Here is a 13868-nt window from a genome sequence, read left to right on the forward strand (position 1 = left end):
TTGTTGAAAGCATTTTTACGACCCTCTGCCATAAATATCGGGGCAGATAAAGCGTAGATAAACCGCAGAGAAGGACTAGATAAGAGCGAGTGTGACGAGCAGGTTCGGGGCTAAAGGTTTAGCATGTCTTCAGGCACGCCGACCGCGGTAAATCAGGTCTGAAGATATGATATCTGTGAGGAGAACGACTGACCTGACGCCTTGAAGAACTCCTGCTGTTGATTTACCGCACCAGAGACGCAGGAATAACTCGCATTTCCAAACCACAAAGACTGTAATGCACTGTTCGTCTCGCTTTTGAGAAGTGTGGAGCTAAAACTAAATATTAATGTTTGAGTTTGTCTGAAGCGTTTGATTGACGGTTAAAGGATTAGTCCACTTCCAGAACAACAATTCACAAATACTTTACTCAGCCCCTTGTCATCCAAGATGTTCATGTCTTTTTGTCTTGAGTCTTTTTTGAAGAAAACATTTCAGGATTTTTCTCCATATAATGGACTTCATTGGTGCCCCGATTCTGAACTTCCAAAATGTAGTTTAAATGCAGCTTCAAAGGCTCTAAACGATCCCAGACGAGGAAGAAGGGTCTTATCTAGCGAAATGATTGGTAATTTTTTTTCGGACAATAAAAATTTGTGTACTTTAAGTACGAAAGCTTGCGTAGCACAGGCTCTGGGATGCGCGTCCATTGAATCACGTCAAAAGGTCACGCTGAACTACAGATCCAGACAAAGCGAACACGCAAAGACTAAGGAAGTGCAAGTAAGTCAAACGCTGTTTACAAACAAAAAGGTACAACGATGTCGGACGATTCTGAAGTTGTAGGAAAAAATAAGATGGAGTTTTTCGCCATACTCAGTACACAGACGATGAACTTAGATGTGATTCGTAGTAGTGATGGGAAGTTCGGATCATTTTACTGACTTTTTTCAAGTCATTTTGTTCATTTTAGCAAAATCAGCATCACGTGACAGCCCCATAATATGAACAAACGACTCAAAACCTGAAGACTCGAAACAGGTGAACTAATTCCAGTCACATTAAAGATTTGTTCAAAGTGAACGAATCGTTCAAGAACAACACATGAACGTCCATCCCAGAGCCTGTGCTGCACGAGGTTTTGTGCTTAAAAAGTATACAAATTTGTATTTTTTTAAAAAAAATAACCTGTCGTTTCACTAGATAAGACCCTTCTTCCTCGTCTGGGATCATTTAGAGCCTTTGAATCTGCATTTAAACTACATTTTGGAAGTTCAAAATCGGGCACCAATGAAGTCCATTATATGGAGAAAAATCATGAAATGTTTTCCTCAAAAAAAATAATTTCTTTACGACTGAAGACAGAAAGACATGAACATCTTGGATGACAAGGGGCTGAGTAAATTATTTGAGAATTGTTGCTCTGGAAGTGGACTTCACCTTTAACCGACGACAACTAGAGAACTGGTCAACGGGTCACAACCTCCACTCGACCCCTCATACACTGCAACAAAATGATGTTACACTCTAAAAAATAAAAACACAATTTGTTGAGTCAGCTAAAAATAATTCGTTACGGTGCTGCCTTAAAATTTTAAGATTAGTCAACTAAAATAAGTTTAGTCAACTTGAAATGTTAAGTTGTACTAAGTAACAACTTAGATATTTGTGTTTGCTAAACTTAACAGGTGGGTAAGTAACCCAGCTGCCTTAAAATTTTAAGTTGATTCAACTCAAATATCTAAGCTGTCACTTGGTATAATTTAACATTTCAAGTTGAATAAACTTTTTTTGAGTTGACTGAACTTAAAATTCTCAAAATCGGGGCACCAATGAAGTCCATTATATGGAGAAAAATCATGAAATGTTTTCCTCAAAACCATAATTTCTTTATGACTGAAGACAGAAAGACATGAACATCTTGGATGACAAGGGGGTGACTACATTTTTTCAAATTAATTTTACAGTATGTCATAGCTTCTACTTTTCATTTCAGAAATGAATTTTGACATTCCATACTGAGTGCGAAATTTTCGTATGTGTTTTTTTTTTTCATATTCGTCATCCTTTCCTATTAAAATTCTTGCTACGGATACGAAAACGCAGAAAATCAAACCTGATCCAAATTTTTTTATGACGGACGAAAGTTTCGGAGGCAGTGTGTAAACGTGACTGACACAATGTGAGGCTGTATTTATTTTTTAACATGTGAAAATTTCAGACTCAGTGCGCAAAGACCTTTAGTATGGCTTAATCGCAACATTTTTTTATATTTCAAGTTTTTATCTCGTAAATGACTTAATTTTGACTTGGCGTCTTATTTTTGATATAATGCTGGCTGTTCATCTCATAAACATGACTTAGCATGTCATCATTTCAACTTTTTGCTTCATAATTATGTCTGTTCATCTCATAAAATATGACTTGGTATGTCATTTCAACTTTTCATCTCATAAATGACTTCATAACTCAGACGTCCCAACTCAGTTTTGACTAGTTGTCTAGTTTGTGCGTGTGTCTTTATGACTCCTTTAACTTTTGAGTTTCTCATTCAGTTGATGCATTAGGAAATCAGTCCATATAAAAATAACAACTAATGCACAAAGATGTCTGTGTGACAGTTTGAGGGATAAAAACGTAATTAGCTCAACATAAAAACAACTGAAGTCAATAGAAAACGCTACCCTGCCAGAAAAAAGTCACAAAAGGTAGTAGCCCCTGATGCTCATGAGATGAGAGAAAATCCAACTAAAAGAAAACGGATTATATTTCTGTCACATTTTACAGTTCAACAGATTACAGTAGCTTAACCCTAATATCCTGTAACTAGTTACTGACTCATAATGTGACTCATCATCTGAAACTCCAGTTGTCCTCTGAGAAGTACATATTGTCTTTAGCCTATCTATAATCCAAAATTATCTGTTTAATATAAAGAATGCAAAAACAGTGGACAATATCACTTTGGTTCCTTCAGCTGTATATGGTTGTATACTGCTGTACATTTAACATAATATATAGCATGCTAGCTCAATCATCAAGGATTTCCATGAATAGCTGCAGAAAATTAATTATAGACTCAACTGGAATTACTCAACATTTTTAACGCATCAAACTTTAGCAAATGTAGTAAGATATTTAGGTGTTTCACACACTGAACTTTGCGTGCACAGAATACATAGGCTTGGGTTAAATATGGACAAACCCAATGACTGGGTTGTTTTGAGCTAGTGTTCTGGGTAGTTTTATTTAATTCAGCTATTGTTTATAAAATACTGTGGCTGACTTAAAATGAACCCAAAATAGGGTGTAAACTAAAAATCAGACATAATTGCTAGAGGCATCAGCAATAAACAAAACATTTATGATTACATTATTAAGCGATTTAAAAAGAAAAAAAAAAAAAGTTTTTCATTCAACTTGTTAATAAATGTAACATATTAATAAATGTTAATTTCCATCCTATTTTGGGTTCATTTTAAGCAAGAAATATCAGAAACAGAATTAACTTTATTTGCCGATTGTGCACAAACACACAAGGAATTTGTTGTGTGTGTGTGTTTTAAGGAGCTCTTGGTGCACTCTTAAAAAATGCAGGGTTATTTTTTTTAACCCAAATTGGGTTATTTTTCATATTTTTACCCAGGTGCTGTTTTTTTTTTTTTTTTTTTTAACATCAATGCTGGGTTTAACTTGTTAGGTCATTTTTTGGGTTCATTTTATTATTTTAACCTAGGTGCTGGGTTATTTTTTTTTTAACCCAAATGCTGGGTTTAGCAAGTTGGGTTATTTTATTGGGTTATTTTTTATTTATTTATTTTTTACCCACTCTTAAAAAATGCAGGGTTATTTTTTTAACCCAAATTGGGTTAATTTTAATATTTTTACCCAGGTGCTGGGTTATTTTTTAAAAAAAACCAAATGCTGGGTTTAGCCCGTTGGGTCATTTTATTGGGTTAATTTTAATATTATTACCCAGATGCTGGGTTATTTTTTTAACCCAAATGCTGGTTCAGCCCGTTGGGTCATTTTATTGGGTTATTTTTTAATATTTTTTTACCCAGGTGCTGGGTTATTTTTTTTTTAAACCCAAATTCTGGGTTTAACTTATTTTTATGGGTAGTTTTTCTGTAACTAAGTTGCTGGGTCATTTTAATGCTGGGTTATTTTTTTTCTACCCTACCGCTTGGTTAAACCTGTCTCTGATGAAATAACCCTGCTGCTGAGTTACAGTCAGTCAGAGAGAGCGGTTCTCAGCACTGCCGATTTGCACTTCTTCAGCGAAATAAAGGTTTGTATACATTTTATTTCATTTATAAAGTCTTTACTGTGCTGTAAACTGTATTATTTTACACAGCGCAACATAAGGATGAGATGCCAGTCAGCTGCGTCAGCAGCGATTGTTTTGCAGGATGGAAACGCCTTTTGCCTTGCATAAAATAAATGGATTTTATTCATTATTATACCGAGATTAATCTTAAAATATGTTTTCTAATTTCAGTACTGTTTGTTTACGGGCAGTTTTTGGAGTCAGTTACGGCATCTTTCAGCTACGAGTGAAACGTGAGGCCGAGGCCTGAAGTTTGCAGTTAACCCGGCGAACAGCAGCCCTTCACCAGCTCAGATTTCGGCAACACACCGGCATGAGAATCAGCGCTATTTCAGTAAAAAGCGTTTACAGAGAACGGTTGAAAACACTAAAATTAAAATTCTACTTTTAAATGTTACATTTTTTTGTCTAAAATGCTTGTTAAAGGAGCTTAAATGTATGTAATATTGTAAACTATGCTGTATTCTTCCAGATAAATAGTTTTACTTATAATAATTGTTCATCTTTTGATTATTGTTATTGCCTCTAGTAATTCTGTGTGCATTTTTATAAGTTCCAGTCCATTTTAAATCAGCAATATAATCATTTTTATACAAAAGTTGACCCAGCATGTTTGGTAAAAACATTTAACCCAACCAGCTGAGTCAAAATAACCCAGCATGTGTTCTGTCCAATATTTACCCAGTGCTGGGTTGCCTAATAGCCCAAGTTGGATTGTTTTTAACCCAGCATTTTTTTTTCAGAGTGTACAAGCATTGCATACATGCATAAATGTGACCCTGGACCACAAAACCAGGTTCATTTTTGCTTTTCATTGACGCATGGTTTGTTAGGATAGGACAATATTTGGCCGAGACACAACTATTTAAAAATCTTGAATCTGAGGGTGCAAAAAAATAAAATAAATAATAATCAAAATACTGAGAAAACTGCCTTTAAAGTTGTCTAAATGAAGTTCTTAGCCATGCATATTACTAATCAAAAAGTAAGTTTTGATATATTTACGGTAGGGAACATGATCTTCACTTAATATCCTAATGATTTTTGCCATTAAAGAAAAATCCATAATTTTGACCCAGTATTTTAAGACTGGTTTTGTGGTCCAGGGTCACAAATATCTGACATTAGATATACATACAACCCAATCACTGGATTTGTCCATATTTCACCCAGTGCTGGGTCGTTTTTAACCCAGCATGCTGTTAAAGTAGTACGATAGTGCGCATCGACGTGACGCATGTCGACGCACAGCGGTGTGATCGCACGCAGGAGGGACCCGAACCTCCCTAACACACACACTCTCACAAACACACTCATTGCCACTCATCAGTGTGTGTGTCTCACCTCAGATATGCAGTTTAAAGCTCGGATCAGCAGTGACCGACGCGTTTGGAGATTTTAAACAGACGCCAATGAACGCGAAAGCGCATCTGCGCTGCAGATAAACAGGATCCGTGCTGGAAAAGGGATTTTTTTCTGAGTCGAAATATTCAGGTGAGTTCTGATCTGTAGCGTTTAATAAGTGTGTGAAATACTAATGGATACATAAGATGGGTGAGTCTCAACGCTTGACGTTTGATGTTTTTAGCGTGGAGAAACTCTGGAAAGGCTCAAAAGAAACAGTGTCCCGAGACACTCCGCTCTATTTCTAAACTCATTATCCAGGTCATTCTTTCAGAAAGGGCTGTTTAGGTGCCAGAAACACTGTGTACAAAAGCATTTCTTGCATGTGTGTCCAAGAGTTTTGACTCAGCTGTGCCTGTCACTTCAGTGACAACTGGTCTGCAACCCTGAAAACTGAGGGTTATCAACCATCTCCAGCTTAACCAGAAGGGGTTTGATGTTAATCTTGGGAGTTTTTCCATTAAATTCCTCAAGGGCTGCACCTCATGCTTTTCACTTAACGTCACTGATCGGTATCGCTGCCTTTTTATAGACGCTTTTAATAATAAAGCTGCTTTACTGGCAGCTGAACAATTTCTGTGAGGAACTTTTGACATCAGTTGAAGCTTTTGTTTGCACAAACGATGCTTTATAATTCTTTAGATGTTTAATTTTCTTCACACCAAGAAAGACATGGATGAAAGGTTCTTTGAGGAACCAAAAAATGGTTCTTCCATGGCTTTTATTGAGTCCGTGAAGAACTTTGAACATTGCACAGAAGGTTCTTTATAGTGGGGAAAAAATTTTTTTTTAGATTCTTTACACCAAGAAAACAACGGAAACTGTTCAGAACTATTCCGTGTTGGGTTCTTTGGGCAACCAAAAATGGTTAATTGGGTCTTGATGACAATGACCATGAAACAAGTCATCCATAAAGCTATACTGTGTGTGAAGAACAGACCAAAATGCATTGTTCATGTGCATTTTCTCAACAGCAGCTCTCAAATCTTTGAGATTCAAAGGTGAATCTGAACTCAAAAGAAGTTTTGAGTGAAGGAAAGTCTTTGTGTGACTTCTGAAGACTACAGTTATACAGCTTTTGTGGAGCTAGATGGCTACTTCACTGGATGTGAATCATTGCTTTTGCATTTGTTTATGAATCTGACTGTAAAAGAACTTAAATTTGTGTCTGTTCCTTGTGTAAATCCATTGTATGACTTCTGAAGACTTCGAATATAGTGCATAAATAAAAAGGACTTCTGTTATGCAACTTTTGTGGTGCATTTGTTATTTTTGGAAACTAGATGAATCATTGCTTTTGCATTTGTTTATGAATCTAAATGCAAAAGAACTTAAATTTTGGTCTGTTTCTCGTGTAAATGCAACTTTTTTAGTGCTTTTATGTCATTTTTAGGAAGTAGATAATCACTTCTTTGGATACAAAGCATTGCTTTTGCATTTGTTCATGAATCCGACTGCAAAAGAATTGAAATTTGGGTCTGTTCCTCATAAAAATCCATTGTATGATTTCTGAAGACTTTGAATATAGTGCATAAATAATATGGATTTCGGTTATGCAACTTATGTAGTGCTTTTATGTTATTTTTAGGAACTAGATGAATCATTGCTTTTGCATTTGCTTATGAATTTGAATGCAAAAGAATTTAAATTTGGGTCTATTCCTCGTGTAAATCCATTGTATGACTTCTGAAGACTTTGAATATAGTGCGTTAATAATGTTGACTTCTGTTATGCAACTTATGTAGTGCTTTTATGTCATTTTTAGGAAGTAGATAGCCACTTCTTTGGATGCAAAGCATTGCTTTTGCATTTGTTCATGAATCTGACTGCAAAAGAACTTAAATTTGTGTCTGTTCCTCATAAAAATCCATCGTTTGTCTTCTGAAGACTTGGAATATAGTGCATATAAATCATATGGATGTCTGTTATGCAACTTATGCAGTGCTTTTATGTAATTTTTAGGAAGTAGATAACCACTTATTTGGATGCAAATCCTGTCTTTTGCATTTGCTTATGAATCTGAATGCAGAAGAACTTAAGTTTGCTTCTGTTCCTCGTGTAAATCCATTGTATGATTTCTGAAGACTTTGAATATAGTGCATTAATAATATGGACTTCTGTTATGCAACTTATGCAGTGCTTTTATGTAATTTTTAAGGAAGCAGATAACCACTTCTTCAGATGCAAATCCTGTCTTTTGCATTTGCTTATGAATCTGAACGCAAAAGAACTTAAATTTGTGTCTGTTCCTCATAAAAATCCATCGTTTGACTTCTGAAGACTTGGAATATAGTGCATATAAATCATATGGATGTCTGTTATGCAACTTATGCAGTTCTTTTATGTAATTTTTAGGAAGCAGATAACCACTTCTTTGGATGCAAATCCTGGCTTTTGCATTTGCTTATGAATCTGAATGCAAAAGAACTTATTTTATGCTCTGTTCCTCATATAAATCCATCATGTGGATTTTTGTGCTGCGTGAAGAATCTAAAATTTCTTCCCTTCTATTTCACTGGAACACAGTTGCCCAGTAGGTTTGCATTGGAAACACTGACCGAAAGTTCATTTTTCCATTAACTATCTGTTTATTCTATCCATATTATTGACGTTTGAGCCAGAAGGGAAGTTGAAATCAGATTTTACCGTGGTACAGTAGGAGTTTATCTTCACTGATATCTATGACAGCAGTCATGAAGCCGTTTGCTCTGGTGCCAGCTGGCAGAGATCGGGCCCCACAGGGGAGCGCAAATGTCAGCAGGACTCCGTTTCCATATGGAGACGTGTTCACCGACACGAGGCATTGAGAGACACATTCTCTCCTCGCCCTGTTGAAATGAGATCGAGATGATGCACCAAAAAGCCTTCAGGAGAAACTGACACATCTGTTGTTGGCATTGATGTGTGCTTGAGATCATTGTTGGTCAATAGGTGATGTTTGATTTGAACTCAGGTTCTTAAAAAGTCTCTAAAGTCCAGTGATTTTAAACTTGAGCAGAGTGAGGTGCAGTAGTTTGAGATGGTGGCGCTCTCTAGTGGTGGTGTGAGACAGCACATGCAGACCTGTAGGGCAACTGAGTGAAGAATGAGTAAGCCGTGATTTTGTGTCTTTAATGTGTTTAAAATCTTTAGTTTTGTTTTAGTGAGGTTTTTGTCTCGGATAATGTCCTTTAAGTTTTTAACCAGGCCCATTAGACTTCCAGTGATTTAACATCAGGATTGGAAATCCTGAATAAATGAGGAAGAATCAATTTAAAAGTGATTTGTAAACCTGAAAATAATTGAAATCAATCATTCATTAATGAAATCCTGTAACTTTTTTTATCATGAATACTAGGGTTTGTACAAAGTGCTTAAAGTGCTTGAAGTACTTGAATTTGACTTGAATTTAAGGCCTGGAAAACCCTTGAAAAAAGCAATATTCCTGAAGAGGTACTTGAAAAGTGTTTGAATTATTGAAAGATGATGTATCTATGAAATAAGTGTTTAATTTTGTCAGTAAGCATAAAACTATTTTGTCATAAAACTAGTGAGCTAAGCCAGTAGTAGTACTAACTGTCGTGTAAACATGGCTGAAGATGTGAAAAGAGGAACAGATGAACCAAATCAATTGAGTCATTTATCCTGGAACCGCTCCGATTGATTCAAACTTGTGACTTCAATCATTCATTTCAAGCGATTCACTAGCACAAACCAAATCAAAATAAAAGAGCATTGATTTTCAAATTTTGACATTAAAATTCAAATTTAGATCATAACCTTGGAGTGGGTTTGCAAATCTTTCGCTTTAGATTGGAACTTTGGAGTGCAGAATGTGAATCGTTCGATTCAGATCTTTTTGTTTTGTGAATCATTTGATTCTGGTCGGGACTTTTGAACTTTTGATCATGACTCATTTGACTTAGATGGAAATGGGTTTGTGAATCATTTAGCAAACTGAATGATTCAAATGAAATGATTTGTGATACACGTTTTGAAGTCCAGATCTAAATCTAATTCAGATCAGGTCTTCAGAGTGTGGATTGCAATTTAATTGATTTAGATTGGAACTTAGTGTATCGCGAATCATTTGACTCAGGTCAAGACTTCGAAGCACGTATCATGACTCATTTGATTTAGATCAGTTCCATTCGCTAAAATGAATGATTCAAATCAAATGATTCGCGATAGGCGATTTACAGTCCCTATCTAAAAAAAAATTCAGATCGGGTCTTCAGAGCATGGGTTGCGAATCATTTGATTTAGATCATAACCTTGGAGTGGGTTTGCGAATCTTTTGCTTTAGATTGGAACTCTGGAGTGCAGAATGCGAATCGTACAATTAAAATCGGAACTTCATGTTTTGCGAATCGTTTGATTCTGGTCGGGATTTTGGAACACGTATCATGGCTCATTTGACTTTTGCTCATTTGGGTTTGTGAATCATTTGCGTATTGAATGATTCAAATCAAATGATTCATGTTACGCGATTTGAAGACCCGATCTAATTCAAATTCAGATTGGAACTTCAGAGTGTGAATTGCGAATCATTTAATTCAGATTGGAACTTCACGTGTCGCAAATCATATGATTTAAGTCGGGACTTCGGAGCTCTTATCGTGAATCATTTGATTTGGTTTGCAACAGGTTTGTGAATTATTTGCAAATTAAATGATCCGAATCAAATGAATGATTTGAATCAAATGATTCACGATACGCGATTTGAAGTCCTGATCTAAATAAAATTCAGATCAGAACTTTGGCGCATGAATTGTGAATCATTTGATTCTGGTCGGGATTTTGGAACGCGTATTGTGACTCATTTTATTTAGATGGGAACGGATTCGTGAATCATTTGAAATGATTTGTGATACGCAATTTAAAGTCCTGATCTAAATAAAATTCAGATCGGAACTCCAAAGTGTGGATCCAAATCATTCTTAAATCTTTTGCTTTAGATTATAACTTCGGTGCACGGATTGCGAATCATTTGATTCAGATCGGAACTTAGCGTATCGCGAATCGTCTGATTGACGTTGGGACATCAGAATGTGTAGCGTGACTCATTTGACTTAGATTGGAACAGGTTTGTGAATCATCTAGCGAACTGAATGATTCAAATCAAATGATTCATGATATGCATAAAATAGATTCAGATCAGAAGTGTGGATTGCGAATTATTTGCAATAAGATCTGGATTTTGGAGTGATTTCCCTACAATTTTTTTCTTAAACAGTAGAAAACATCAAACCGTTAATGCAGTACAAATGATAAAAGAGAAACAAGAAAGTATACACAAATACTAATCCTTAATCCTAATTAAGAGCAGTTTTACTATAGTAAAATACTTTAGTAGTAATACTTTGCATGTGCTTTAGTTTTTGCCATTTTTTTTATATTAGCATATTTTTATGTATTTCTGTTTTTTAGGATTTTAAATTGAAGGCGTTCGATTTCTGAATGAAATGAAAATCAAAAAAGTAGTGTTTGAAAAGTCCAGTTCATTTTACACTATCTGTGTGAACCCTGCAATACAAATTTTTGTAGTTACATCAAGATCTAAAACATTTTATTGGATAGAAATTGTGAGTCAACAAGGGAAAGTCATGTCAGCTCATTTGTTAAATCCTGAATCAGCCTTCAAATAAACGTCGAGAACCACTGCTTTATTTGGTCCATTCAGTCAATCAGTCGGATATCTTTTATTTATAATAAAAGGGCAATAATGTGCATCAACCAGGCTGTTAGGACATTTTAGTACTGCAAATAGTCCAAAAGACAGCTGTGCTGTTTTTTTCATTGCTCATAAATGCTTGGCTTTCTCACCAGTCATGTTTGAGTATGTTGCGTCCTCTGACTTCACCTCTCGTATGATCGTGTTAATGTGCGTGTTTGGCGTGAGATTACAGGGCCGCTCGCGTGTAACAGATGGAGCGTGTGAGTGTATGTGGCAGTCGAGCCAGAGTGTGTTGATTTAACGCCTCGAACACAGAGCGACGCTTGTGTCCGGCTGAACGAATCACAGCTCGGCTTTTATACGACAAACGCGTGGAGCGGCGTCTGAACTCCTCAGAAAGCGAATAACAGCGTCTTTCATGAACGAGTGTGAGGGCCGGACTGCTGATGCGTTTAGATCGTGTCAGAACGACAGGATTTATGAGATGAACAGCAGTGCCAGAGGGAATGTGAGGATTTTTGTAAAGCTGAGGTGTGTCTGTATTGATGGAAACTAATTGGTGTTAATCATAATTATGTTTTCATTGTTAATATTGATTTAGTTTAAGCACATCATGTGTTGCTGAAGAATCACCTGGAAATGTGTTGATGAAAAGAATGATTTCGCTGGATCATCATAAGGGTTGTGCAGGTAGTTTCCCATCGGTCTGTTTATATAGATGTGCAGATTATCTGTATAAAGTGGTTTTGGTTTATGTTTTGTTGTGCTAAAGTTAAACAAGCTTAAAGTGTGTAAACTATTAAAAACTATCTATAAATTTAAAGTCAATGTGACTAAATTACGTGCTGCGGCTTCATGCAAATAACATTTGCTTAAATACATTATTAAGGTTTGACTTTTTTTAATAGATGTTGTTTATAACGAATTCCACCATGTTGATATGATTTCTGTTCTGAAAACTGCCATGGCTCCCCAAAAACCAAAAATGTGCTTACCACCAGGCCATCCAAGATTGGGATGAATTTGTTTGTTCATCAGAAAGAAATGTATCATCACTTGAAGATGTTTTTGAACTGAAAAAACATCAAGTAATCCATGTAATCCACAACACTCCAGTCCATCAGTTCACATCTTGAGAAGACAAAATTTGCATGTTTGTAAGAAACAAATATATCATGAAGATGTTTTTAACTAAAAGTCCATGTAAAGTAACGCTTCCTTCAGAGAAAAGTGGTCTGGTCTGAATCAGAAGAGAAATCTGCACGAATTGCGAATAGTTTAATTCAGATTGGAACTTTGCATTTTGTGATTCATTTGATTCAGGTCAGGACTTCGGAGTGCGTATCGTTAATCATTTGATTTAGATCAGAACGGGTTTGTGAATCATTTAGCCAACTGAATGTTTCAAATCAAATGATTCGCAATGTGTGATTTGAAGTCCCAATCTTAATAAAATTCAGATCTGGACTTCAGAAGGTGGATGATAATTCATTTGGTTTAATTTTGAACTTTGGAGCAGTTTTGTGAATCTTTTGCTTTAGATTGGAACTTCGGAGCACGGTTTGCGAATCATTTGTTTCAGATCAGGATTTTGGAGTGATTTCGTAATTTGTTTTTCCGTTTTTTTTTTTTTTTTTTCTTAAATAGTATAAAACATCAACCCATGAATGCAGTACAGTTATAAAAACAAAAAAAAAGAAAGCAAAAAGTATACACAAATACAAATCCTTTAAGAAAATAAACCGTGGTTTTACTATAGTAAAAGTGTAGTATACTTTGTAATACTTAAGTAGTAATACTTATTTAATGCAATTTAATGCAACTTATTTAATGTGATTATAATAACTTATTTAATAACATTTGCTTTAAATAAATTAATTAGGTTTGGGGTTTTTTTTAAATAAATGATGTTTTATAACGAATTCCATGTTGATATGATTTCTGTTCTTCTGAAAACTGACATGGCTCACCCAAAAATCACCCTCAGGCCATCCAAGATTGGGATGAGTTTGTTTGTTCATCAGATTTGGAGAAATGAGTCATTGCATCACTTGCTCATCAATGGATGTGAATGGGTACCGTCAGAATGAGAGTCCAAACAGCTGATAAAAACATCACAATAATCCACAAGTAATCCACACCACTCCAGTCCATCAGTTCACATCTTGAGAAGACAAAAGCTGAAACAAATCAATCATTAAGACGTTTTTAACTAAAACCTGAGTATATAATCCATAGTAACACTTCCTCCAGTGAAAAAGTCCATCAAAACCAAGCCACATATTTGTTTTTAGAGCTGTTTTGGCTTTTAAACGGTGCTTGATCTGTGCAGATTTCTCTCTTGATTCAGACCAGACCACTTTTTCACCAATGGATGTGAATGGGTGCCGTCAGAATGAGAATCCAAACAGCTGATAAAAACATCACAATAATCCACAAGTAATCCACACCACTGCAGTCCATCAGTTCACATCTTGAGAAGACAAAAGATGCATGTTT

At 35.7% G+C, this 13868-nt stretch overlaps 1 protein-coding gene across 1 annotated transcript in view; it reads left to right on the forward strand.

Moving 5' to 3' along the window:
- The first annotated feature begins 5572 nt into the window (after positions 1–5572).
- The window catches only part of prickle1a (prickle homolog 1a), a 41268-nt gene continuing 32972 nt past the window's right edge, over positions 5573–13868 (forward strand). Inside the window, exon 1 of the mRNA XM_051099739.1 lies at positions 5573–5803. The gene's annotated coding sequence lies outside the window, so the exon portion shown is untranslated. The remainder of the gene's footprint in view (positions 5804–13868) is intronic.

Source organism: Labeo rohita, chromosome 25 (assembly GCF_022985175.1).
Source record: "Labeo rohita strain BAU-BD-2019 chromosome 25, IGBB_LRoh.1.0, whole genome shotgun sequence".
NCBI lineage: Eukaryota > Metazoa > Chordata > Actinopteri > Cypriniformes > Cyprinidae > Labeo > Labeo rohita.